We start from the raw sequence: 27,447 nt of genomic DNA, 5'->3' as shown, positions 1-27,447 counted from the left end.
ACTACATCTTAAATGTTTTAATTTTTTGGCTGGGTAGAAGGTACACATATGACCATTATATTATATTCTAAATTTTTTTGTATGCCCCAAATTTTAAAAAATAAAACGTTGTAATAAACAGGCTAGACTCAGTGGCTCACACCTGTAATTCCAGCACTTTGGGAGGCTAAGGGGAGAGGATCACTTGAGCCCAGGAGTTAAAGACCAGCCTGGGCAACAGCAAGACCCTATCTCTACAAAAAATTTAAAAAATTATCCTGGCATGGTGGCACATGCCTGTAGTCCCAGCTACTTGGGAGGCTGAGGAGGGAGGATCACTTGAGCCCAGCAGTTTGAGGCTGAAGTGAGTTATGATTACACTACTTGACTCCAACCTGGGCAATAGAGTAAGAACTTAAAAATAATTATAATAAACAAAGTAAAATCTTATTTAAAAATTCAAATGATCTAAAAGACAAGAGGATTGGCCATTGTGAAAAAAAAAAAAAAAAAGATTTGTTTTGTTTTTAAATCAAAATAGCATTAAGGATATTTTTAAATTTAAAAACTCTTTCATGACAAGCCTATAAGAAAATGTAATAGGCGCTACCACTGGAGAGCTGAAACACTCTCAACTTCACATCTTTTTTCCTTTTTCACTTTTATGTTAGGTTCAGGGGTACATGTGCATATTTGTTACACCGGTAAACTTGTGTCATGGGTGTTTGTTGTACAGGTCATTTTGTTACTCAGGTACTAAGCCTAGTACCCAGCAGTTATTTTTTCTGATCCTCTCTCTCCTCCCATCCTCCACCCTCTGATAGGCCCCAGTGTGTGTTATTCCCCTCTGTGTATACATGTGTTCTTATTAGTTAGCTCCCACTTGTAAGTGAGAACACGTGGTATTTGGTTTTCTGATTCTGTGTTTATTTGCTAAGGATAATGGTCTTCAGCTCCCTCCATGTTCTTGCAAAGGACATAATCTCATTCTTTTTCATGGCTGCATAATATTCCATTGTGTATATGCACCACATTTTCTTTATCCAATCTGCCACTGATGGGCATTTAGGTTAATTCCATGTCTTTGCTATTGTCAACAGTACTACAGTGAACATACATTCACATGTGTCTTTATGGTAGAATGATTTATATTCCTTTGGGTATATACCCAGTAATGGGATTGCTGGGTTGAATGGTAGTTTTGTTTTTAGCTCTTTGAGGAATCGCCAGTGCTTTCCACAATGGTTGAACTAATTTACACTCCCACCAACAGTATAGAAGCATTTCCTTTTCTCCGCAACCTCACCAGCATGTTATTTGACTTTTTAATAATAGCCGTTCTGACTGGTATGAGATGGTTTCTTACTGTGGTTTTGACTTGCATTTCCCTTATGATCAGTTCACACCTTTTTTATTGTTTGAATTATTTTTAACATGAGCAGGTACAGCTTTATTGAAAAATTTAAAGCACCTGTAATTCTATCAACCTAACACCACTATTTTCATTTTCATTAATTGATTTTCCAGACATTGTTCACATGCATACACACTTTGCTAATTTGTAATCATATCATACATGTATTTTATACTGTTTATACTTAATCATGTATGATATGTACATAAATGTTTCTCCATTTCTATATAGTCTAAATAATAATCTTTTCTTTCTTTTGAAACAGGATCTCATTTTGTCACCCAGGCTGGAGTGCAGTGGCATAATCTCTGTTCACTGCAGCCTCAACCTCCCAGGCTCAAGTGATCCTCCCACCTCAGCTTCCCAAGTAGGTGGGGCCATAAGCACGCACCGCCATGCCTGGCTAATTTTTGTATTTTTTGTAGAGATGAAGTTTCGTCATGTTGCCCAGACTGGTCTCCAACTCCTGGGCTCACATGATCCTCCCACCTTGACCTCCCAAAATGTTAGGATTATAGGCGTGATCCACCACACCCAACCTAAAGAATCGTAATTTTAATGGTTACCTAATGTTCTGTCCTGTTGATGCATAGTAGTTCACCAACCATTTCCTTATTTGAGATATTTATACTGCTTCTAAATTTCAGATATTGAAATAACTTTATGATAAATATACTTGTGGAGATTTTTATGTTAAATATAGCCTTAGCAGAAACCCCAGGGGTGCAATTACTAAGTCAGAGGGTGTGTCCTTGCCCCATAACACACAAAACTTTTCCTTTGAGGACGATTGTTTACTTAAAGCCCTGAGGCCTCCCAAATGCCTGGGAATCTTCATTTTAGACTTAACCTATTTTAGGCTTGGTTTTGTTTTACTGGATTCTCAGGAGAGCAAAGGAGACAGCTGTGAGCAGATGGACAAATCCCAGTTTGCCCAGAGAAATGTCTGTTTTCCAAGGGGCATAAAGAAATCAGGAGTAAAGCAGATCTGATTTCTAATTCTGATCTTGCTACTGGCAAATTGTGTGGACTCAGGAAAGTGACCGGCCCTCCCTAAGACTCAGTGTCCTTACCTCTGAAATGGAGCTGTCAATCACATCGGCCTCACAGTCTTGTTCTGATGATGAAGTGAGAAAATGCCCACAAGGTGCTGGTTGCAACAGCTAGTGCAGAGTAAGTACTCAGTGGATATGCGCTGATCCTAAGTAAGGTCAGCAAAAACATTCTTCCCACAGACCCGCATAAAGCAAAGTCCTGAATGAGGAGCTAGCGGAGTTGCCTTCCAGCTGATATTTCTCAATGGCTCTAATGCTGGTGAGAGTTAACTAACTGGAGGAAGCAGGGGGAGAGAGAGAATGGAAAGAATCTTCTCTGGAACTACTAGCCCGTATTCTTTGCATTTCCATATCTAGCACGGAAATGAGAGAAAAACTGATGCTTACTGAGCAACTGTGATGTCCCAGGTGCTTCATGTACATTTTCTCCCCAGGCCTCCCTGCAGGGGTAAGGGAAGACTGCAAAGGTACAGGAATGGATGTTGAGGCTGTCCAGACATCTTGCAGCTGAATGTGCGAGATGCTAGCCCTGCATCTCCCAGCTGAAGAACTGTACTCAGTTTGTCTCATCTGTAAGATGGGGAATGATCATTGTGCTGGGAAGAAATCATTTTTATAAAACACTGGGCACATAGTAAGCACCGGCAGTAGCTATAACGAGCAGCTTGCCCCAGGTCACCCAGAAAGTGGCAGCTCTGAGACTGGGGCTGGGTCTCCTGCCTCCAGAGCCCACATTTTTTCCACTGCATCACATTTACCTCTATACAAATGCCCGTGGTCCGTGTGATACAAAATACTTGAGAAATACTTCTATGGCAATTCAAGTAAAGGATTCTTCTGGGCCCTTTGTTTCAAGTGTTCTGTAATCAAAGAATTTATCCTTCCAGTCATTTCTGAAAGCATCCCTTCTTTTTCAGGAGCTTAAAAAGGATGCGGTCCCAAAACATAGAAGGATTTACTCCAGATCCAAGAAGAGAGTCAGGAACAGAGAGCCTGATGCCCTCACCTGGAACTCTCCCATCTCCCTGGATGAGGACCTTCTCCAGAACTGCAGGGCACCCACACAAGACCAAGCAAGTTCAGAGAAAAGCGAAACCTGACTTTAGAGCCTCTAGGATGTTCACTACACCTCGTTGAACCTGTTTGGTTCACAGGTAAGGAAACTGAGGCCCAGTCAGTCACGAGGCCCAGTCAGTCACGTTGGTCGTGACTGCTACTGGCATTTGTGTCTGAGACAAAATTACTAACCACCTTTGTGCTTCTGGTAAACAGTGTTTGAGGTTTAGTGTCAATGTGAGCAGTCGTATATGAGAACATCTCTGACTGTGCAGCTAATTACCACCTTTCTAAATTAATCTCTGCCTGAAATGTGCTGTGGCTGGAGCAGTTCAATTTCAGCATTGAATGTGAAGTGACCATATGCTCCGCAGGCACACAGGGATCCGAATTAGGAGAAAGTTGTTCCACTTGTCAACATGGAAGGAAGCGTTGTGTATTTCTTCTTTCTGGTGCCAGATTTAGCACAGGGAGGCTTCTGCCAGATAATTCCTCTTTGCAGTTGTCCTTATAGCAGGGTCTTAACCCACCACACTAGGTTATTTTCAGCATGGTGAAGCAAAAAAGGAACACTAGTAGCGGAAGACCAGGCTGAAGGAATTGGCTCTGCCCATGGTAGGTAACAAATGGGCTTTGTGATTCTGAGCCTCAATTCTCATTTATCTAGAAAATGGGTGCATTAATATTTACTGTATCTAGACCTACAGCTTTAAATAAAATCTATAGACTGAAGCCTCCCCGGTGTGATTCATGTATACAATTAGGTTCTAGATTCATATATATGACCGTCTACCAGACCTTGCTCTTGAGACCCAGCCCCTGTCTCAAGAACCACTGCCACTTTCTTGATCTGGGGCAAGTTACCAATCACAGCTACCACTGGGGTCTACTATGTGCCAGGAGCTTCATAAACATGATTTCTTCCCAGCACAATCATCATCCCTCATTTTACAACAGTCAACATGCAAAAATGAAGCTTTCCATTTCCTGCCCCCTAAACCTGCTCCTCCCCTCGTCTGCCTCTTCTCTGTGACACCACTGGTTTGCATTCACCTGCTCAGGCCAAAGACCCAGGAGGCCTAACTCCTCTCCCCTCCTCTCCTGCTCCACACTTTTAATCCGTCCGCAAGTCCTGCCACCTTTACCTGCAAAACATCCAGAAGCTGACCCTTTCTCATCACATATACTATGTCCACATAACTCTTGCCACCGCTTTATCAAAATAATATTTTTAAATGCATAAAATAAAATACAGAGACTTATAAAGGAAACCAATCATATTAAAATATATTTACCAAAATATTTTAAAGAATAGATTTATGAGATATTAATGTATGTGCTTTGTCATTACTGCATTAAATAAAAAGATCTGGTGGCAAGTCTAATGACTATTATAATTCCAAAGTAGTGATAAGCATATGCAATATTTCCAGAGAGCTGCGGGGACTGGATTTAATGTGATATAAAAACATCTGTGATTTCTAGTGGTGACAAAGTCCCAGGCACTGCTCATATTATTGTAGTTTGTTGTCTACATTTACCATTGAAAAGAGTGCTAAAACCTAGTTAGAGGCCTGGTGCAGTGGCTCATGCCTGTAATCCTAGCACTTTGGGAAGCTGAGGTGGGTGGATCACTTGAGGCCAGGAGTTCAAGACCAGCCTGGCCACCATGTCATAACCCTGTTTCTACTAAAAATATAAAAATTAGCCAGGCATGGTGGTGCACGCCTATAATCCCAGCTACTCGGGAGGCTGAGGCATGAGAGTCACTTGAACCCAGGGACGGGGCGGAAGTTACAGTAAGCCAAGATTGTGCCACTGCACTCCAGCCTGGGTGACAGAACCAAACTCAACCTAGTTAGAGGTTCGTGAAAATAAAGACTCACACACACACATACATACATCCCCCACTTAGAAGCACATAAACACACACACTCATACACCCGCATACATATTCCTCCACTTAGAAGTACAAAGACTCCCTACATTCTGGTTGAGAACATGTGACTGAGTGCACACCGCAGGCGGCCCTGGCCTGGGTGTTTGCAGCAGCCTCCCGGTGCACCTCCACGCGTCCAGCCTGGCCTCCTCCAGTCTGTTCTCTGCTTGGCCGTCCCAATGATTACCTCCCAATGGATGTCATATTATATCACTGTCCCACTTCGAACCCTCCAACAACAGCCCATCAACATAAATAAAATCCAAAGTCCTCACCACAACCAACGAGGCCCCAGATCATCTGGAAACCACCTTTGCAAAAATTGTATCAGTGAGAAAAATTATAACAGTAAGCTAAGCTAACCTTCCCCTACTCTTGCCTTTCCCTTAATTATTCCTGGGCTGTTGGGCTGAGCTAACTTTGGAAGACCTTTAGGCTGCAGTGTAAATAATAGGCCTTGCACCAAACTCAACTGCTTTTGTAAAGCTAATGGGTGGCCATCAGGCTTGGGGGAGGAGAGAAGCCGGAATCCCCCTAAGGTGCAGATATAAACATTGTCAGCCATTATTCGGGAGGTTATAAGATATCCAGCTTGCCCAATTACTCCTGCAAATAACACCACTATTGTAGATTGGCTTTTTAAGATATCTTTCCAGGCTTTATCCATGTCTGACACCCATGGCTCCATCTGGACTGCCAACTCCACTCCTGTGGCCCCACCCAGAAGCGACTCAGCCCTTCAGAGGACAGCTTTGATCTCCAGTGATTTCATTTCCACTCCAACCAATCAGCAGCAAGCACCCATTTGCTGGCTTCCTCACCCCTTCCCCCAAACTGCCTTTGAAAAACCCCTAACTGAGGAGCTTCAGATGATTTGAGTCCAGATTCCATCTCCCACATGGCGTGGTCAGGCTTGTGTCTATGAAATTGTTTACTACAATGCTGTGGTCTTTCTTTGTGTAGTGAGCAGGAAGAACCCCTCAAGCAGTTACCATCTGGACCCTGGCTACCTCCTCGTCCTCATTTCCACCACCCTGCCCTCACTCATTTCACACCGTTCTGCCCAGCGCTGCTTCTCTCTCCAGTACCCACCTGGCTCCTTCACTCCCTTGGGGCCTCTGTTCAAATGTCACCTGCTCAGAGAGGCCTTCTCCGATCCCCACTTCCCCATGTAAAACAGTCCCCACTCCCAGTCACACTCTACACTCAGGCCCTGCTTTGTGGTCCTACTGAGATGCATTTGTATGTTTCTGTATCTTTCTGTTACAGTGGACATAAACAGGAAGAGAGAGCCACCCACCAGGAATGTCAGGCGAACATTAGGTGATGGTCAGGCGGTTGTTAACAGTTTCTCTTAAGTAATCATCCATCATAGCCACTCCAGGGAAAGGCAGTCTCCCAATATATAGGAAAAAACCTGAAACTGGTGATCAGTAGCTTCCTGATAAGGTCAGGAATTGGGTGAGTGGGCTCACACACATGCACTCAAAGGCAAAATGGTGGAGTTTCACTGGTATATGACCTTATAGGAACACTCGACTGGTAAGGGGAGAACATCTCAAGTGAGCATGCGTACAGCTCTAGTAAACACAGCATCCCAAGTGCTGGCAGGCCACTGTGCATGCCGACAGGCGACCCCAAGGGAAGAATGAGGGGAGAAGGGACGCAAGATCCCGGAAGTATGCCAATGTATAAAAACCCCAACTCAAAAGCGCAAAGTGTGCGTTTGTCTCTCAAGTCACCTGCTTAGCCCTCTTCCAAGTGGACTTTCCTTCCTTTCATTCCTGCTCTAAAGCTTTTTTATAAACTTTGACTCCTGCTCCAAAACTTGCCTCAGCCCCTCCTTCTGTCTTATGTCTCTCTGTCGAATTCTTTCTTCTGAGGGGGCAAGAATTGAGGTTGCTGCAGACCCATACAGGTTTGTCGCCAGTAACATTCCTCATCTGTCTATCCCACTAGAATGTCAGGCCGTATCACTGCTACTGGGATAATGTAAAGGGGCCTATCACGTACAGGGACAGGGTACACATCTGTAGATTTAATAAGTGGAGAAACATGAGGTCCGGATTCATCAGCCATGAGAGTTCTGGCAAGGAAGAGGCCAGTCAGGACAGCTGCTGGAGGGCTGGACCATGAACAGGACCTCTGCCAGCTGGAGTGTGTCCTCTGCTTTAGTGCCTTGTTACATATACCCCGGTCTACTCACCACTCCTGTTGCCATCAGACACTCCATCTCAGAGCCTGCAGTGAGTCCAGAAGAGAACAGGGCCCCAAGCAGAAGGAAGACCTGCAGTCACTCAGCCCACCATCCCGGGAGGCATTGCACAAACTCTGCTGTCACCAACATGCCCCTGGGGTCTTACACTCCCACCCTAGACTAAGACCTCCTCCTGATGCCTCGCAGTGCTCTCCATGAGAGGAGTGTTGAAAAGCACGTGTCTAGGGGGTTCCGCCATCCCCTACAGACCAGCGCTCAGTTGCTCCTCCTGGATCTAGCTCTAGTATGGCTTTGCAGGCCTCACTCACAGTCTTGCCCTGAATCCGGGCTCCACTGTCTCCCTGTCTGATGCACCTCATCTCTCTGTTTCAGTAGAGCTCCAGCTACCATCTACTCCCTGCAACTGGCCTACTGCCCACACCCCAGATCTCTTGTGGAGCTGCCTGAAGAGACAGCCTGCCACAGAAGAAAGCAGCCCTCCTCTTTCATGGCCTTCCACGTCTTGAAACAAACAAAAGCAAACAAAACAAAAGCTTGAGTCCCAGCCTGATTCACCAGGTTTGGTTCCCAACTGTTGGAATTCCCTTCCCAGGGCTCTCAGAACCAGGGCTGGCTGGAGGGGTGAAAGAGGCTGGCCCTGAGCCCAGTAATAGGACACCAAGGGGGAGCTCAAAGCTGGGATCTGGGGTGAAGATGGGGTCTTCCAAGCTGGGAGGCAGACACCAGGCCAGAGAAACTGGCCTGCCCCAGCTCAGGCCTCTTAACCCGTGCAGGGCCAGAGTACAAACAGAGGCCACAGACCACATGCCTCAGTATTTAAAGTTATAAATCAAGCTAACATAACATGAAATCAAATATGTTCTATCCTCCTAGCTTGACAAATACTTTCCTAACGAGATGGAATGCCAGGTTCAGATTTAGAATTTCACACTCCTTAAAGTTCCAAGTCCAAATATAGCATTAGGGGAGGGCCCCCAACCTGGAGGTCTCCCCTCCCCTATTTTCTTTCACTCCCAGCTCTGTCTCACATCACGAGGGATCTCGGGTGAATGCCTCTCGATACCCCAGCCCCCCACAAACAGCTGCCCTTTCCTCCCTTGGCCAAGAGTAAGCGCAGCAGCAGGGCAGTCTGCCCTTGGCTGGAGAGATGGAAGGAGAGGCCATACGGGCCCCGAAAATGCATTTGGGGACTCTTGGGCAGGGAACTTGGGAGTTTCTGGAGTCCCAAGGATGGCCTAGTGGGACAGAGCCACTTGGGCCCATGAGCTCCTTGCCCCATGGGGAAGGGTAGGGCTGGAGGAGGGCCAGGGCAGGCCCTATGAACAGAAGACCCTAGAGTAACTGCCCCGTCCCCAGATCCTGTCACCGAGCAGGCATACTTGGGAGAGTATTCGAGAGTGGAACCCAGGGAGCTTGCCCAAGGCACTAGGAAAGAGAAGTAGAAACCTTGTTAGAGAATGCTAAGGATAGCTGTTAAAGCCTCAGATATTCTACTCATTTTTGGCTGTTTCTAAAAATCTTCCCCCAAAGGAAGATCTTGCTCTCATTGAGGATCTGAGAAAGAATCCTCTGCAAGTAGTTTCAACACATTCTGATCTAAAAATTCTGGTGTGTTAGTCAAAAATACATTTTGTTGCTTGATGGCTTCACTATTCACAAAATATTCTATCCACCCAATTTAAAAATAAGAGCAGGGTATTTAAAACTCTTTCAATAAACACAGATGAAAACAATGAAGCTTGAACCGTTGTTTCAACCTTGTTTTTGAATTATGATCAGCTTAAGGGAGAGATATCAGGGGAAATGGGAATAAAAAGATACAGTGATTCAAAAATAAATGAAGTTTGGCCCTGGCACGGTGGCTCACATCTGTAATCCCAGCGCTTTGCGAGGCCGAGTTGGGAGGATCACTTGAGGCCAGGAGTTCAAGGCCAGCCTGGGCAATATGGTGAAACCCTGTCTCTACTAAAAATACAAAAAGTAGCCAGGCATGGTAGTGTGCACTTGTAGTCACAGCCACTCAGGAGGCTGAGGCAGGAGAATCGCTTGAACCTGGGTGGCAGAGGTTACAGTGATCTGAAGTTGTACCACTGCACTCCAGCCTGGGCGACAGAGTAAGATGCTATCTCAAATAAATAACCTCAGCGAACTAACACGGGAACAGAAAACCAAACACCGCGTGTTCTCACTTCTAAGTGGGAGCTGAACAATAAGAACGCAAGGACACATGGTGGGGGACTACATACACCGAGGCCTGTGGGGTGGGGGCGGGGGGAAGGAGAGCAGCAGGATACATAGCTAATGCATTCGGGGCTTAATACACAGGTGACGGGTTGATAGGTGCAGCAAACCACCATGGCACACATTTACCCATGTAACAAACCTGTACATTCTGCACATGTATCCCAGAACTTTAAATTTAAAAAAATATTTTGGAAAAAAAAGAATAATACACAGATGGACATTCTCACATTGGTGCCTTTTAAGACACTATTGCTACAGATTTTAAGACCATGCTGCATTTTTCAACCACAGGCACCAACAGCGATATCATCTCTAGCTACTTGCCCTGTGAGTTATATGAACTTGTTCTGTCATAGACTCCCAGTCTGTCAACCTTCCTAGCACTGTCTGGGCATGAACTTCCAGCCTGAGATCAGGGAGGGGGTCCATCTTATTTGCTGGTTGCATAAAAGTATTAAGTCAGTGGTAAGAATCAGGCATCTGAATCGCCAGGACTCTTTTTGGTCCCTGTGTCAATCTGTTGCCCATAATAACCAATTTTCAGATAGGACTGGAATCTCTTAAAATGTGGCATCCATATTGTCTCTCATGGTCCTTTCTATAGCCCTATAGTGAAGGCCAGGTACCCATCCCTAGGTGTAGATAAGGAAACAAGGAAGAGAAAGGTGGAGCTGCTTCCCCGGGGTTTGAGAGCGAGTTCGCCGCTGGCAGTCAGGATAAGAACCAAGAAGAACCCAGGTCCCTGCCTCCTGTTGCTCTGTGCTTTCCACTTGGCCTCCCTCTCATCTGCCCACTGCATCTGTTGTCACTGGAGAAAAGTAGGGTGTCGTGGTTCCTGAGCATCTCCTGACTCAGGCCCTGATGCACACAGTGACCAAGGCGGGAGTCATTCTGGGTCCTTCTGATGAGAGGGCATGGGTGGAACCAGCTGCGTGTGGCAGGAGAGGACCCAAAAGGTGACTCTGGGAGGGCCCATTTCTGAGAAGCAGAGGAAAAACAGGGCCCAATGGTGCCTTGAAATTAAACACATGGCAGCCAGGTGGGCCAAATATGGAAACAAAATAACAGCCGTACTCTGGGAAATCACCATCCTGGCCATGTCTGAGGACACTGGTCCAGATTAAAAGGGAGAGAGGGAGGGAAAGGGGGCAAACCAAAGAGGCTGAGCTGTTGCTTTTGGCCAGGTTTGCCCCTGAGAAGAGACGCCAGGGCTACTGTTCTAAGCTGGGGCTGTGACTGCTGGATGAGCCACAGGAAACTGTCATGGGGATGGCTGTAAGAGGCAGAGCTGAATAAATGCATGCTGGATGACAGAATGACTGCATGGACGGGCAGGTGGATAAGTGGAAGGAATGGGGACAAAATGAAGGGAACCAGTGCTCAGTCATCCTTGTTTCCACAGGCAGAGGGTTCTGGTTGCATTTGCCTCTCTGTATTTCTGGAACTGTTTTTCAATTCGGAATGTTGGATTCTGGCTTTAACCAAATTTATTATTATTTGTGTTTAATTGAAGTGGGCATTTAATGACAGCAGCCAAACTCCAGTGAAGAAAATCCCTCAATACATAGCTTGTTGGAAGACACCAAAGAGGTGAATACACCTGACCCCTCATCTCCTCTCTTACCACCTTCCTACCCACTACCAGCCCAGAAAGAGCACCCATGTCTGCCCTAGAGGAACTCTGAGGTCATCTTTGCAGAAATGTTGTCATCTGGCAGGTCACACCTGACCTTATTGCGCTACTAACATTGGAATGAGGACCCACTATGCAAAAACTGCATCTAAACCTATCCTTGTTTTTATCCAGTCCCTGACAAGAATTTACAAAAATATTGACTTGTGACTTGACTGCGAGGGGCCTTTGTTGTTGAATGTTAAGGGTACTTCTGTCCAGGCAGCAGAGAAAATAGAGCACTTGTCTTGCAGGCAGAAAACCTGGGCTCTGTTCTCAAGTGAGACATTTTATCACTTTGGATCTGAGTTTCCTTATTTGCAAAATGATATGATGCTCTACCTCTCACAGGATGTTGTAGAAATCAAGTTGCAAATTAGATGATGCATCTGAGCATTCTTTACGAAGATAAGCCACTCATGATAATATTCATCAAGTGCCTGCTTGGTGCCAGGTGCAGTTCTAAGAGCTTTACATGAATCGGCTCATTTGATCTTCACGACACCATGAGGTGGGCACTGGTATTACCCACACCCTCAATGAGGAGACAAAGATGCCCACCCAAGACCACTCAGCCAGGTAGGGGAAGCCCTGAGAAACACAGCCAGGTAGTCTGGCTGCAGAGCCTGCACTGTGAGAATGACACACACTCTTCTGGGTGTCAAAGCCATCGTGAGAGTCTGAATATAACGTAGCCAAACCTGTCTGTGTTGGAGGGGATGGTTGGGTGGTACTGGCACTGACATTCCAACCAAAGGCTGATTCCAACATGTGTGCAAGGACCACCGTTATTGTACATATTTGTCTGAAGCCATTGGTAGAAATGTTTCTATGGATTAGTAGCCCATGAAATTGTCACAGAAAAGGAAACGGAGGCTCAAGGAGGTTAAGAGCCTTAGACCAAGGTCACCAAGCCAGGAAGCAGCATGAGTGGGATTTGAACCCAAGTCCCCAGAACTCACACATCTGCCTTCATACCAGGTCATGTCGTGCACATCCTGCTTAGATGTTGAGCCCAGACAGCCTGGACACTGGGACAAAGTGAGGGAACACATTGTTCTCCTGCCAATGAGGGTTCTACATGAATAAAAAGCAATAGTACAAAGACACACGTGTGGCCAGGCAAAGGGATCATTTTGGAGTATGGGATACTCTCTGGGAAAGAAGACATGAACAGAATGCAACAGTGAGACCTGGGATAGGGGCTGGGCAGCGATCATAGGGCAGCTCGGGACGCCAGAGGCAAATGCACAGACTCCACAATCTTCCCTCGGGCTATCCTGGTGATGAACATGCCTTCCCCACCCATGGCCCTGCCAAATGGCTCTTCTGCCCAGGGGACCTCATGCCTGGTACACATCATCTGTGTAGTTCGTCAGTGGGGGCCTGGCCTCTGGACTCACCTTGGCATGTCTAGAAGTCCCATACCCTACGCCTTGGAAGGCTAGAAACATACTTCTCTTTAAATGGGCAAGCCCCTCTTCACACCATCATGCTGTTTAAAATTAAGAGTGGACAAAAACAGCAAGTTGGACTCTCAAACCCCTGTGCTTTCCATCCTGGGCCAGAAAACCACGGGGATGATTTCCAAAGCTCTTTCATTTGCCCAAATAGGGTGCCCACCTCACACTATCCAAAGACATTCTTCAATATAGCCCCAGACAGGAGCTCAGAGCATTTTGAGCAACTTGGGAGTTCAACTGAGTCACAGCTTTGACTTTTTTTAGGTCAAGACTATTCATCTAAATAAGGCACAAGAGAAGCTGGTGTTTTAAGCCCTCGTGACGAGATGAAAATAGCTCCCCCGCCTTCCTCCTCCCCACTCTTCCACCTTCAACACCTAACTTACAGAAGTCACCAGTCTGTGGCCAAGGATCGTAATTCAGACTGTGGTTAAGGGAATACCCACCAGGGAGGCTCCTCTGTTAGCTTTGGACCAACAAGTGAGGCCAGGCTTCTGACTGCTGGGCTCTGGCTTGGTCCTGGAGACCCCAAGTGTCTGAGATGTGAGAGATGACACGTGCAGGGCTCTGATCACCCGCCATGTGAAGGCACCAGCTGACCAAACAGAGTGGCCATAAGCTGTGGCCTTGGAGAAGCCACACATCTGGCTGACAAGCAATCGTAGCTGCCTTTCCGGAGCATGTCCCCAGTAGGGATTCACGTAGAGTCACTGCTAAGGTCAGGTTCAAGAGCAAGCACCCCACACAGAAGAACAAACTGGAGACGAGAGTGAGGCCCCTGGTCAAGTTCCACTAAACTGGGCCCTGGGAGGACACACGTGTGTCTTATTCAGTGTTCTTCTGAATATCTAACATGGTGCCCAGCTCATAGCAGGTTTCCAGTGGAGTCCGTTTCTCCTCTGGTGGCTACAGAATCAGTATGCTGTCTTGGAAATGTCAAATGTTTCAGTCCCAGTTCTGCTGAGTAACTTTAGTCCACAGTTTCTTTATCTGTAAAATGGGTATAAGTCCCCCGCCTCCGCCTTCCTCCCAAAGTTACAGCAATGAATATAGGAAATACTTTGAAAACTGAAAGCCTCTGGTAAACTTAAGGAATTCTAACTCTTGCTGATGGGGGGTGCTCTTCCTCTCAGCTCTTACAGTGCCCCAGTTTTAAAGCAGTTAGAACCTTGCAAGTACATAGCTGTGAATTATTTCTTTTGATCATTAAAGAAAGGGTTGGGTGTGGTGGCTCACACCTGTAATCCCAGCGCTTTGGGGGGCTGAGGCAGGCAGATCAGGAGTTCCTGATGGGACTTCCAAACATGCCCATACTGAGGTCAGGAGTTTGAGACCAGCCTGGCCAACATGGTGAAAGCCTGTCTTTACTAAAACTAGAAAAAAAATAGCCTGGTGTGGTGGTGCACACCAGTAATCCCAGCTACTCCCAGCTACTGAGGCAATTGTTGGACCTGGGAAGCAGAGGTTGCAGTTAGATGAGATCACACCACTGCACTCCAGCCTGGGTGACAGAGTGAGACTCTGTCTCCGAAAAAGGAAAAAAAAAAAAAAAAAAGAACTGGCCGGGCGCAGTGGCTCACGCCTGTAATCCCAGCACTTTGGGAGGCAGAGGCAGGCAGATCACGAGGTTAGGAGATCGAGACCATCCTGGCTAACATGGTGAAATCTCGTATCTACTAAAAATACAAAAAATTAGCCAGGCGTGGTGGCGGGCGCCTCTAGTCCCAGCTACTCAGGAGGCTGAGGCAGGAGAATGGCGTGAACCTGGGAGGCGGAGCTTGCAGTGAGCGGAGATGGCGCCACTGCACTCCAGCCTAGGCGACAGAGCAAGACTCCATCTCAAAAATAAAAAATAAAAAAGATACACTCTTGATATTGAACAGACTTTCATATCTGCTCTTGGTTATGCCACTGAAATGTGGCCACTCTTGTGAGGGTTCTCTTGGGCCAACATCCACTGAAGGGACATTAACTGTCAAGTTTAAGTGGCTAACTGTGATCTCAACATTCACATCTCAGCAGTTAACAGTGAAGAAGCGGAAATTCCTCACCTCTCCTATGCACATTAAAATAGAACTGACCGCTGTAGTATCCTTTTTAAAAATAAACTGATCTTTAAAGGAAGATTTCTTACCCTCGAAAAGATTCAAAGGAAAGTGCCACGGACATTAAAGGCATTTCTGAAAGGAGAGTTCCCCAAAGACTTGAGGCAGTGATTTTCAACCCTCTACACATTAGGATCATCTGCTGAGATCTGAAACATCCCCACCTCTGTCCTTACCTTTGAGTCTTTTGTATGATAATGAAGAGCCTGGCAAATTGGTGAATACAAACATTAGCTACTGTTCAGTGAGTGCCTCTCCCCATGAGCAGGCACTAGGACAGGTGTTTGATCAACAGAATTTCATTTGCTCCTTTCTTAAGTGCTAAGAGGTTAGTATTATTCCCATTTTACAGATGAAGAAACTGAAGCCCACAGACACTAGTAACTTATCCAAGATCACCCACAGACTCCTGGGTTTCTCCAGCAGCAAGGATGAAGAGGCAAAGAGAGTTAGGCTTGAGACCAACCAACAGAACGACAGGAAGACCACGCTTTTGTGAACTGTTGCTTTCCTCCTTCCCACCTCAGGGTGTGTAACAGGCTGGAGCCACCTATAAAGTTACCATCCAGAACTGCTGAACCACGGGGCTAGGTTTGACTGCACCTGAATCCAATCAGAGCAATGAAATGAATCCAGGCATGACCCACGGTGTGTGTGTTGTGGGGAGAGGGTGGAAAACAAAAATGACAACAAGGCAGTTAAATGGGGGGTTTTGAGCAATCACATGGGAACTACGGTCTCCAAACCATGGCTGCCCTTTTCACCCTGGGAGACTCCACTGATTCCATCGGCGGGTCTGAACCTTGGCACATTGGAATCACCTGCCGAAGTACTTTAAAATACTGATATCCAGTGGTCCTACCTCCCAGAGATTCTGACTGAATTAGGCAGGTGGGGTCAGGGCTTGGGGGCTTTTCAAATCTTACCAGGTGATTCTAACATGCAGAGGGTTGAAAAATCACTGCGCCAAGCCTTTGGGGGAGCTCTTCTTGTAGAAATACTTTCAATGTCTGTGGCACTTTCCTTTGAAGCTTTTCAATGGTAAGAAATCTTCCTTTAAAGATCAGTGGGATGTTTGAAGAGCAGCTAAAAGTCATTCAGAACTGAATCTGCTGATTAAATGTGAGCCATCCTTCTTTGTCCAAAACAAAGTGAGATGCCCAAAGACAAGTGTCTGGGTTCCTTGTGAGGCTCGGAGGCGGTTTCAATGGCAGTAATTCACTAAGCGTTTGCTACACACCAGAAGCTCTCGAGCTCACGGCTGGTTCTCAGGATCAGTGGGAACCAGGATCCAGGCCTCCTTGAATTTCCTGCCACTGGGGCTTCCTCAGGCTGGCGTCCATTTGAGAAACTTCGCCTGTGTCTCTATCTCCTTGTGGAGTCGTGGCCTCAGGACGTTTGCTTCTGAGGCAAAGATGCTCTGGGGCCAGCCTCTCACCAGGCTGCATTTGATCCCAAGATGCAGCCTGGGGTTGAGGGCGAGTGACTGCCCCGTTCCGTCCTCTGTGCCCACAGGTCCTGCTCGGCTTGCTTTATCTCTCGATGGAGGAGTCCCAGAAGCAGGTTAGAAAAAGAATCAAGTGTGAGAGAGGAACGAAGCTCTGAGACAAAGAGAAAAGGAGCCCATGATCCAGCAGTCTTTTGTGGGAATACTGTGCCCTCACCACTAACCACATGATGTAGCCTTAGCAAGTGCTGAGCAGCTCTAGATCTCAGTTTCCCCATCTGTAAATACGGGCGATTAAAATGAGGTGGGTGCAGCGGCCTGTAATCCCAGCACTTTGGGAGTCTGAGGTGGGAGCATGGCTTGAGCTCAGGAGTTCAATAACAACCTGGGCAATACAGACAGACCCCATCTCTACCAAAAATTTAAAATTAGCCAAGCGTGGTGGCGCATGCCTGTGATCCCAGCTACTCAGGAGGCTGAAGTTGGAGGATTGTTTGGGCCTGGGAGGTTGAAGCTGCAGTGAGCTGCAATGACACCACTGCACTCCAGCCTGGGTAACAGAGTGAGACCCTGTCTCAAAATAAAATGGATGAGTTTCAAGTTCCTTCTCAGCTTTACAATGCTGTGATTGTGAGGTGCTATAGACCTGAATTTTAAAAATCAAGACTCGACGTTAAGATACATGTATTACAACTCTGGCTTCTGCTACCCAGGGGGAACAGCAATGGGCGGGCACAAAAAGTGGCACAAAAACATTGAGCATGAAAGAGTCTTGATAGTCTGTGTTGTGTTCTAGATGTGCCCACGTGAGACCTTTCCAGAGAAGACTGGGGACATTCCCATGATGCCAGAGTGAAAGAAATGTCTTTCTTTGACGCCTTTCATGTAGTTATCGTCATGTCTGTGGTGGTGGTTGTGGAGGTAAGAGGAAATCATTCTCGGTGGGGAGGCCTTTTGCAGGTACCACCTCTCAGTTCGATTGTTTCAGGTGGAGATAAGACTTGCTCATTAATCCTCCTGCTTCTGAGGAGGCCTCACCGCCAGAGGAGGTGGTGGGGCTGATAACTCGGGCCTCATGAAACAGTGTAGCTTCATGCTGAGAGTGGAGTCCATCAGCTCTACATTTCCGATCTTGGACTTGCCATCTACTAGCTGTGTAATTCTGGGCAACTATTACCTCTCTGAGCCTTTGTTTTATCACTGGAAAATAAGTGGGGATAGCATCCACCTTGCATAATGTACGGCAGTTTAGATACCACAATGTCCATCAAGCACGTGGCACATAGTAAGTGATCAATGCACAGTAGCTGAAAAAGCACCACAACCTCCAGGTGTTCGGTCAGCTAGACAATTTGAATCACCTGCACTATCTATTGCAGCAACTACCCGGCAAACCTCATGCCAGGTGAAACTAGCCATTTACCTGGGAAAGCTCTCCAAAAAGCAAAGGCAACTGCTTTTTGAGGAGAGAGGGATTCTCAGAGCCAAGACTTCTGGGTCTAGTTCCTGCTTGTCCTGCTGCCCTTTTGACAAAGCAGAAGGACTCTGCTCCCCATCTTTGGAGGCAGAGGCACTAAATTATAGCCTTCCCCAAAACATGCTAGCAAGAACATAATATAGATGCAAAGCTTCATTGTAATTCCTAAACCCAAATTATTCAAATGCGGGCTAGGGAACAGCCCAGCATAGGAGGACCTGGCTGGAGGGTGCCCACATGGTCTCCTGGAAGCCTCTGGCTGACAGCGCAGCTTGTTGGCAGGCTGACAACTGTAAACCCAGGCTAAATGCATAATGTGCTTATTATACATTTAAGTATATCGCTGATGTTTTGAACAGGTAGCTTCAACAACATTTCAGCACATAGCTATCATTAAGGAGAGTTTTTAAAAATAAGATCCTTTGTACTTGTGGGGGTGTGGTGGTAAGGGAGAAGGGGTATCAACATGATGCTGTAGTCTGATCTTTTTAGCTTTCAAATGATGTCACTTAATGACTTGGACCTAAATACACTCAGGAAACTTAGGCAGCCCCAGTGTGCAGCTGCCTGTGTTGGAGAGGATCTGAACGTCCTGCCTACCCTGGAGTGCCTTCTTCACCACTTTGCGCCAGGCCTAGGGTTGCCCCCATTAGTTACTCTTTGGGGTCATGGTCCCAAAGGGAGAGAAGAGAAGGGACAGCAGAAGTTAGCTTTGTTAGTTCACTTGACATTGGAATCGCCTGGGAGCTTTAACAAATACTGATGCCCGGCCTCACCTGCCTGGAGAGTCTCATAATTTGTCCCAGGTGCAACCTGGGCGTTGGGATTTTTTTTTTAAGTTCCCACATAATTTCAATGGGCATCCAAGGTTGAGAATCATTGCCCCTGTGCCCTCTCACCCCAACACTCAACCCTCACCTCTTTGCCTTCTTCTACTGCAGCCCTGGTCAGTCCAGCAAGCCCTGGGCTGAGCAAACATAAATAACTCCATTGTGAGGTAGGGATCGGGATCTCCCTTTTGTAGATGAAGAAATTAAGACCCCAGAGAGTCTGTTACACAACGTTGCCCAAGGTCACACAAGTAATTAGAGGCAGACAGATCTCTCAGGCTTCAAAGTGGCTCCCAGTTCATCGGCTGCCTTGATAACTTGGGAGCATTAACTCATTAAGCTGTTAATACATCAGAGGATTTCATTTATGGTAATAATGACCCCTTACATGTTTATGGAGCCGTTAGGGTTCACAAAGCACTTTCATATACATTGACTTTTTTAAAGCATTATTCCTCCATTTTATTTTTAAAATGTATTTTAGGTTCTGGGATACACGTGCAGAACGTGCAGATTTGTTACACACGTAAACACGTGCCATGGTGGTTTGCTGCACCTATCAACCCATCACCTAGGTATTAAGCCCCCCATGCATTAGCTGTTTGTCCTGGTGCTCTCCCTTCCCCCACATTTTTCCATTTTAAAAATGAGGAAACTGGAGCCCAGAAACTGTCTTCCTCATGGTCACAAGGTAGAGGAAACAGAATTTGAGCTCAAATCTTCTTACTCCTCATTTCAAAGAATGAAGTACAACGAGAAACTGGGAGGCTGGTGGGTGTCAATGTTTTGGAGGGAGGGAAGATTGAAAAGTTTCAGAGCAGGGCAAGATCTCAGGTTCTCCCAAGGTGAGAACCGAAGAGACATCAACACCCAGGAGGTGCAGACAGAGACTGCGGTCCAGTGTTAACAACTGGGGAATCTCATCGAAGAGTAGACAGGCGCTTGTTGTATGGTCTTTGCAACTTTTCTGTATGTTTTGAAATTTTTTAAATAAAAGTACAAGTAGTTTTAGAAATACCCAAATAGGGCCGGGCGCGGTGGCTCACGTCGGTAATCCCAGCACTTTGGGAGGCCAAGGCGGGGAATCACGAGGTCAAGAGATCAAGACCATCCTGGCTAACACAGGGAAACCCCGTCTGTATTAAAAATACAAAACATGAGCCGGGCATGGTGGCAGGCGCTTGCAGTGCCAGCTACTCGGAAGGCTGAGGCAAGAGAATTGCTTGAACTGGGAAGGTGGAAGTTGCAGTGAGCCGAGATTGTGCCACTGCACTCCAGCCTGGGTGACAGAGTGAGACTCCATCTCAAAAAAAAAAAAAAAAAAAAAAAACCCAAATAATATTCAAGGTGAGCTGTGAAGAACCAGAGAAAATACTTTTTTTTGGCCGGGCGCGGTGGCTCAAGCCTGTAATCCCAGCACTTTGGGAGGCCGAGACGGGCGGATCACGAGGTCAGGAGATCAAGACCATCCTGGCTAACACGGTGAAACCCTGTCTCTACCAAAAAATACAAAAAACTAGCCGGGCGAGGTGGCCGGCGCCTGTAGTCCCAGCTACTCGGAGGCTGAGGCAGGGGAATGGTGGGAACCCGGGAGGCGGAGCTTGCAGTGAGCTGAGATCTGGCCACTGCACTCCAGCCTGGGCAACAGAGCAAGACTCCGTCTCAAAAAAAAAAAAAAAAAGAAAATACTTTTTTTCTGAAACTCGGCTGTTGTTTCTAAAAGCACAAAAGTTTCTGAATTATTTGCCTATGTTACTGCGGAAGTGGGAAAATATTCTGTGTCAAGTAAGCACCGGTACATGTCAGGAGTCACTGGGTGAGGTTTTTTTTTTAAGTTAATCTTTTAATTGAAAATGCAAATAAAAATAGTAACTTGTGTTGACCTTGGCAATATTCTTCTATAAACGTAGATTTATTCAGACTTTACAATTACTTAGTACCCCTTATAATTTAATAGAAATGAAAACGTATATACAGCAGACTACTATATTAAAATAGCTCCACAAAGAATGTATCTCCTCTTAATTGTTTTATAAAATCCCCTGGAAATTTTTGCTCTGGAATGTTGCAAACCCTATTTTTTTTTTTTTTGAGACGGAGTCTCGCTCTGTCGCCCAGGCTGGAGTGCAGTGGCCAGATCTCAGCTCACTGCAAGGTCCGCCTCCCGGGTTTACGCCTTTCTCCTGCCTCAGCCTCCCGAGTAGCTGGGACTACAGGCGTCCGCCACCTCGCCCGGCTAGTTTTTTGTATTTTTTAGTAGAGATGGGATTTCACTGGGTTAGCCAGGATGGTCTCGATCTCCTGACCTCGTGATCCGCCCATCTCAGCCTCCCAAAGTGCTGGGATTACAGGCTTGAGCCACCGTGCCCGCCACACCCTATAATTTTAAAAACAAGTGTTAGAAATGTAAAATATTTAAACATACAGGCCATTGTAATACCCTTTATCATAAAGAGATAATACGCAAAATAAGTTGAAATAACACACATTTTATTATGTTACTCTCCTACCTAAAGACTGAGTGCCCCATTAAGTCAACAAAATGCCGTGCCCCTTACTTGGGCAGTCATAACCGTCACAAGTGTCTGCAACTCACTTTTCAGAAGCATCTCCCTCCTCTGCCCCCAGGCACTCTACCAGCCAGCCAGTCCAGAATTCCTGACTCTTCCCTGTCCTTCCTGCCAGGTCTTTGCAAATACTCTTCTCTGGCTGGAAGGCCCCTCCCCTCTCTGAGCAGGTGCTTGGCTTCTTCAAGTCACTGCCTAACCTCAGCAGTGCCCCCACCCCACCTCACCCCACTCCACCTCATCCCTAGCCAAGCAGAGGTGGCCCTGCCCCTGTCCTGTTGGTAAACGTCCTTAGTGTAGCACCTGCTTCCTTGTATTTTAAGGACATGATAGTGGGATTTTCCTCATTTCCAGAATTGCCCAAGAGCCACCAGCTGGAAATGTTTAACATTTTTAGAGCACCTCCAGCTGTGGGGCTGGTAGCCCTGTGTAAACTTTCTGAAAGGCACAGCGCTATTTCTGCAGCACCAGTACCTCATTTCTCCCCCAAAACCCCACCACTCCACCTCCAATCTCTGCAAGATGCATTGGGATGGGGTTGATGATTAACTTTGTAGGGAGTACAGCTGATGTAAAGTGAGACCATTCTTTGCTATCTCCACCCATGGGTGGGGGGAGGGCAGGGTTACTGGATTGATCCCTGCTGTGCCAAACCCCTATCGACTCCACTGGGGAATGGTACCAGGCTCAAAAAGCCAAAGAAGAGACCCAGAGCCAGCAAAGGACACATGGGGTTTTATTAAGGGCTTACATACAGGGGAAAGAGTCCAGTGGTGGCAGACTGGATGGGAGAAACACAACTGTTTGCAAAAGGCATGTAGTTTACATAGTATTTTCACTTAGTACCCTCCCCCTAACAATCTCCACCTGGCAACCTTCATTTACGCCAAAACGAAGGGCCTCAATTTCCTGTACGCGTTCCACAGGAAGGGCCAGGGGCTCAGATGTTCCTCCTAAATAAGGAATGACTCCGGGTTGGCCGCTCCTGGATTCCTTAACTCAGAACTGCATTCAGGTGCGTCTGCCATACAGGGTCATTCTCAGGGTAGACTCGGGGTACTCATCGCCGTCAGGTGCGTCCACCATACAGTCCCATATGTTAACACCAACAATGTGCGTACCAAGCTAATTGCCCCAAGACAGTCTTTCACAGAACCACAGAGATTTCTGCCCTGACCAGAGCTGCAGGCATTACAGATAGAAGGGGCCAAGGCCACCACTCGAGTCCCCTTCTTGAAAGGTACTGTTGGGGCTTCAGACCTAGGGACACCCTTCCCCGTCATCTCTACCTTTCTCCCTCCCTCTCTCTTTTCTTTTTTGAGACGGAGTCTCACTCTGTCGCCCAGGCTGGAGTGCAGTGGCGGGATCTCGGCTCACTGCAAGCTCCACCTCCCGGGTTCACGCCATTCTCCTGCCTCAGCCTCCCGAGTAGCTGGGACTACAGGCGCCCGCCGCCACCATGCCCGGCTAATTTTTTGTATTTTTAGTAGAGACAGGGGTTTCACCGTCTTAGCCAGGATGGTCTCAATCTCCTGACCTCGTGATCCGCCCGCCTCGGCCTCCCAAAGTATTGGGATTACAGGCGTGAGCCACCGTGCCCAGCCTCTCCCTTCCTCTTTTCCTTCCTTTCTACCTTCCACAAATAGTACCAGGAACTATGCTAAGTAATTTAAAAAAAGAAATATTAATTGCATACATGTCTCCTACTTGCCCCCAGTCTGCAGGGAAACAGTTAAAATTTGTCTCACAATCCAAGCGCTATAATGTGGGAAAGAAAAAGCCCCAGAGGCACAGAGCCAACTCTCCCCCAGCAGTGATATTAGGGTAGGGTTGCCAGATAAAGTACATTTTGCTGAAATTGGAATTTTTATTTTAAAAGATCTCAAATTCAAATTTGAACATAGCACAGAACATGTTTGTACTACAATAATTGCTCAATGCTTCCCTAAAATTCAAATTTAACTGGGCATCTTGTATCTTGTTGTGGTGGTGGTTAAATCTGGCAGCTCTATGAGTAGAGAAATATAGAATAATTGAACTGAATGAAATTCAGTTGCTTTGACCAGTTAGGAAAGCCGCCAGGGCTGGGCGGGATGGAATCAGGTTGCAGACGTGAGCTTCAATAGGAAGAAATGCAATTTAATTTGATTGAGTGGAATAATATATAGAGTGGGTCGGCAGATTTAGGAGATGGGTGCTGGACCCCACTCCTGCTACCAGTCAACATGTATTTTATTTTGTCGTTGCTGCTATTTTGAGACAGAGTCTTGCTGTGTTGCCCAGGCTGTAGTGCAGTGGTGCGATCTCGGCTCACTGCAGCCTCAACTTCCTGGACTCAAGCTATTCTCCCACCTCAGCCTCCCAAGTATCTAGGACCATAGGCGCCACCATGCCCAACTAATTTTTGTACTTTTTGTAGAGACGGGGTTTGCCATGTTGCCCAGTCTGGTCCCAAACTCCTGGCCTCAAGAAATCCTCCCGTCTCAGCCTCCTAAAGTGCTGGGATTACAGGCATGAGCCACTGCGCCCGGCCTAGTCAACTCCTACATCCTCTTAGAACAGTGACCAGAGTGGGGAAAGTGAGGTATTGAGGTTGGAAAATGTAAAGAGACACTTATGCTCAGGTCATGCAGTTGTGCTCTCTTCCCAGCCCAGCATCCCTTCAACAACCCACAGCCCCATTTCCCAGATCAGGAAACCGAGGCTTAGAAAGGCTTAGCAATGTGTCTAGAGTCATTAAATTAGTTATCAGTGGAGTCAGGATGCAGACCCAGGCCTGTGCCTGTAACTCCCTCCCTGTACAGCCTTCCTAATAGCAAGTGGTGAAGCCGAGAGATGAACCAATCTCCTTTCCAGCCCACGCTTCACACACATGACCCCATTTGTGAGGAGTGGAATTTACACATTTCAATTCAGGGTGAGCACAATCTCTGTATGTGGGACAGAGTGGATAGAAGTAACCCACCTGTAGGGCAGGGTAGTAGGTGGGATCTATACAAATTCTTGACCACGGTTCAGCAGTTTGCCACCCTGGTTATATGTTAGAATGCCTGGGAGGCTTTTCAAAATCCCGGGGGTGGAGCCCACACTTCATTTATAAACCTCCCCAGGTTGAAACCTACAATGCTGATAGTCACACTCTTAGCCTCATGAATGTCCAGTTGAGTTAGCAGAGAGAAACTCCAACTCTGAAGAGAGTTTGTTTCTGCCTCTACTCCCCCTGCAAAGGCCTGAGAGTTTTCTGGAGCCTGCATCAGCTAAGCTGTGGTGTGCCATCTGAAAGGAAGGCTGGAGACCTGCAGCCTTCCTGCTTTCCTGTAAACAGCAAGGGCAAGAAGATAGCGAGATGGGTGTTTGGATCCCAAACATGCTTGTTTTAGTGTAGGTAAGACTGTGACATTTTTAAATTCTGAATAGTGGGGTGGGGGCCAAAGAGAGGAAGGGCAGAAATATTACTAGGTCTATTATCTTGCACATCCAAGGATACCCTTTGCTAGGGGTCCTCTGTCTTGCTTTTTTCTTTTTTATTTTAGAGATGGGGTCTCACTATGTTGCCCAGGCTGGTGCCAAACTCCTAGCCTCAAGGATCCTCCTGCCTTAGCCTCTCAAAACATTGGGATTACAGGCATGAGCCACCACGCCTGGCCTCTCTTGCCTCTTTATCCCCAGAGTTGCCTTGTTTATAGACCCAGGACCAGGGGAAGATCTGAAGTTACACAAAATCCTGTGACATGTCATTATAAGGGGGGTGGGCCCAGGACACAGGTACAGGGAGGAGTGGTCTTCCATGTGCCTCGGCTCAGCCACAGACAATCTAAGTGGCCTTAACAGACCACTTAACCTACCTGCATCTCAGTGTTTGTCATCCACAAAATAGAGATAATCACTCATACTCTGCCTTCCTCCCAGACCTGGTCTAAGTGGAATAAAGGAGATACAAGATGCAAGTTACACTTGAAAAATGTTGACACTTCATCCAAGTATATGTGTGGCTGTTAATTTTTGTGGTTCAAATTAGAATTTCATATGTTAACTCTGTACCCTCAGAGAAGGCTGCAGAGATTTCTGTGAAGATCTAAAAGGAATTTTTTTTTGAGACAGAGTCTCACTCTGTCACCCAGGCTGGAGTGCAATGGCACGATCTCAGCTCACTGCAACCTCCGCCTCCCGGCTTCAAGCGATTCTCCTGTCTCAGCCTCCGGAGTAGCTGGGATCACAGGCATGCGCCACCATGCCCGGCTAGTTTTTGCATTTTTAGTAGAGACGGTTTCACCATGTTGGTCAGGCTGGTCTTGAACTCCTGACCTCAGGTGATCCTCCTGCTTGGCCTCCCAAAGTGCTGGGATTACAGGCGTGAGCCACCGCGCCCAGCCCCTAAAAGGAATTTTTAAAAACATTTTTGACACTATTTTGGACTATATTTTTGTAAAGTATTCTAGTTATAAAACCCAGTTAATTTTGCTACTCGAGGAAGATTCTATAAATCATTCTAGCTTCACAGTTCCAGTGACTTAGAACCATGCTAGTCAGGTGTTTCCAAGGACCAGAAACAATAGCATTGCCTTGGAGATTTTTAGAAATGCAGGATCTCAGACTCCATCCCAGACCTGTGAATCAGATTCTGTATTTTTAACAAGATTCCCAAGTGATTCTATGCACATTTTTGTTTGAGAAGCTTTGTACTAGTCACTAAACCTACAGAGTTTGAGAAAAGCTGAGGGGAAAGAAAGAACTCCTATGCATGTTACAGTTTAAGAAGCACTCAGAAAAGTTTCCAAACACTGCCTGAGAGCGAAAGTACCCCCAACATTGCAGTCTCAGGGTGACTGCTGAGATTATGGAAGAGATAAGGGGAAACCAAAGGCAACTAAATGTGAATGCAAGACACAATACATGCCATTACTTGTAAAAGAGACTTTATTATCCCATTTAATGGATGAAGAAACTGAGGTTGATGAAGGGTAGGTAACTTGACCAAGGTCATACAACCACTTAGTAGAGGAACTGAGATCTAATTCATATCTGAGTAGCTACTTTATAAGGCAGGACACATTCCACCATTCCACTCCATTTTTCAAGTAGAAAACCTACTGATAAATGCTCTTTTTAGGCATGTATAAGTCTAGCTGAAGCATAGATCTTCATACTGTAACACTTTTCTCATTGTGGATTTCCTCCAATTTCATTTTCCTTGGGTTTTAATCAGAGACCATCTTTTTTTAAATGTAATTTAGATCCGATAAAATTCATCCTTATTTTTTTTTCTTTTTGTTTCTTTTCTCACTCTTGTCGCCCAGACTGGAATGCAGTGGCTCTATCTCAGCTCACCACAACATCTGCCTCCCAGGCTCAAGCGATTCTCCTGCCTCAGTCTCCCAAGTAGGTGGGATTACAGGTGTGTGCCACCACCACCCAGCTAATTTTTATATTTTTAGTAGAAATGGCATTTCACCATAATGGCCAGGCTGGTCTTGAATTCCTGACCTCAAATGATCCACCCGCCTCGGCCTCCCAAAAGGCTGGGATTACAGGCATGAGCCACCACGCCTGGCCAAAATTCATCCTTTTAAAGTGTTTATACACACACACACACACACACACATATATATATTTACAGAGTTATGCAATGATCACCACTATCTAATTTTCATCAACCAGTAAGGAAACTCCACATCCATTAGCAGTCACTTCCCATTGCCCCACCCCCAGCCCCTGAAAACCACTAAACCACTAATCTACTTTTTGTCTCTATGGATTTGCCTATTCTGGACATTTTATGTAAATGGAATATGATCTGTGGTCTTTAGTGACTGCCTTCTTTCACTCAGCATAATGTTTTCAAGGTTCATCTGTATTGTAGCATGGATCAATACTTCGTTCCTTTCTATTGCCACATAATATCTCGTGGTATGGACATAGCACATTTTCTTTATCCATTCATCAGTTGATAGACATTTAGAGTGTTTCCACTTCTTGACTAT

At 46.4% G+C, this 27,447-nt stretch overlaps 1 long non-coding RNA gene across 1 annotated transcript in view; it reads left to right on the top strand.

Annotated features, from left to right (window-relative positions):
* LOC117070541 overlaps positions 1 to 8,983 on the top strand; it is a 65,906-nt gene extending 56,923 nt beyond the window's left edge. Inside the window, exons 3-4 of the long non-coding RNA XR_004431955.1 lie at positions 3,366 to 3,602; positions 8,034 to 8,983. This is a non-coding gene — a long non-coding RNA (uncharacterized LOC117070541). The remainder of the gene's footprint in view (positions 1 to 3,365; positions 3,603 to 8,033) is intronic.
* Positions 8,984 to 27,447: the final 18,464 nt, after the last annotated feature.

This window comes from Trachypithecus francoisi, unplaced genomic scaffold, assembly GCF_009764315.1.
Source record: "Trachypithecus francoisi isolate TF-2019V2 unplaced genomic scaffold, Tfra_2.0 Lachesis_group3, whole genome shotgun sequence".
Taxonomy (NCBI): Eukaryota; Metazoa; Chordata; class Mammalia; order Primates; family Cercopithecidae; genus Trachypithecus; species Trachypithecus francoisi.
Note: the sequence above shows the minus strand (reverse complement) of the source record. Positions and strands in the feature narration are given on the sequence as shown.